Below are 1,490 nucleotides of genomic sequence, written 5' to 3'. Positions count from 1 at the left end.
GAAATATGGCATCTTGTTTTAATCATGAATGAAATCTAACACTCAGGAAACTGCCACCTGCCTGAACCTACACAGCCTTGGCAGAATGTTCCAGGGCACAGAGAGGCACTAGCGCAGTCAGTCAAGGTAGGACTTCAAGGTAAGTAGTTATTTTCTCCACTTCACCGTTGAACATCTTTTTCCATGAGTCATTTGTGTAGTCAGCCCGATCTAAATAGATTATTTAACAAAAAAGATAATTTTTGTCATAATCCACAATCAGATTTTCTTCCCAAATCTTACTTACTCTTCAGAATCGGTAGTTTTGAAGACTCAATCACTATGTGGCTTTTCAGGGACACCCATAGCTAACTGTTGTCCTATGCTTCCCACTGTGACACCCCCTGAGAAAGATTATACGTGGGAACCAAGAACGAACATAGAGGAGACCTGGGGGCGTGTACTCATAGACACCATTACAAACGGAAACTGACTGATCAGAGTAGCTAGAAAGGGTATGGTGATCCCAAGCTCCAGACCACTTCTTGAACCATCAAACGTCCACCAAAAGCCCTAAGACAGGGCTGCTAAAGTCAAGGACAGCTGGACTTTATTGACAAAATCCAGTTTGGCACTGGCTTGGTTAATGCCAACAAAAACTGCTATGCAGCGCATGACACTGGCCCACTCTCTTAAATTTGTGGGGTTCTCCGAGGTGACTGTCAATACAAGGGTACAGTAAACTAACAACAGCAGCTGCTGTCCCGCAGCAGGGAGGGACCTATCAGGCAGAGAAAAAGATGGTGGCGATCACCTCCTCTGGGAAGAGGGTGGCATTCTTCTGGATCTGCAGCAGGTTAAGCACCAGGGCTAGGACCGCCCCTACTGAGAAGAGCACGAAGCTCCTCTGCACCAGGCAATTATGCCAGGTGCTGGTGTGGAGGCCTCCGGGCCCGAGGCTGCTCATCCTAGCACTGCGGCCCCCCGGGCGCAGGGTCAGTGTCCAGGGCCCCACAGACCGCCAGCAGGGAGGGGCCGGAGACGGAGGTGTTGATCGTATCCCCAACCTTGGCAGCTGGCCCTGCGGCCCGGGCTGGTCTGGCGCTGTAGGCTCAGGAGTAGCACCAGAAGTGGTCGTGCAATCTGGGCATCCATCACCCCCATCGGAGAGGCGCTTCCTGGCCCAGGCGGCGCGGAATGAAGAGTCGTGGCCCGGGACATCCCCAAGTGCGGCTTATATGGAGGGCCTGAAATCATGCTTTCGAAACATTCAAGACTAGATGGAAAATACGAAGTACAGAACATTGAGAAAAATGATAAATTACACAACTCAAGAAATTCACAAAGGAAAAAATGTAAATGTCTCATAAGTGTGTTAGCATTTAGCCCAAAGAGGCTGAGCTCGGTGGCTCACCCCTGTAATCCCAGCTACTTGGGAGGCCAAGGCGGCTGGATCGCGACATCAGGAGTTCGAGGCCAGCCTGGCCAACATAGTGAAACCCCGTCTCTAC

At 50.7% G+C, this 1,490-nt stretch overlaps 1 pseudogene; it reads right to left on the bottom strand.

Annotated features, from left to right (window-relative positions):
• Positions 1-209: 209 nt before the first annotated feature.
• LOC103238950 (insulin-induced gene 1 protein pseudogene) lies at positions 210-1,130 on the bottom strand (annotated as a pseudogene).
• Between the last annotated feature and the right edge of the window lie 360 nt (positions 1,131-1,490).

The sequence above is a fragment of the Chlorocebus sabaeus genome, chromosome 11, assembly GCF_047675955.1.
Source record: "Chlorocebus sabaeus isolate Y175 chromosome 11, mChlSab1.0.hap1, whole genome shotgun sequence".
Classification (NCBI taxonomy): Eukaryota; Metazoa; Chordata; class Mammalia; order Primates; family Cercopithecidae; genus Chlorocebus; species Chlorocebus sabaeus.
This window is presented reverse-complemented; position numbering and strand designations above follow the sequence as displayed.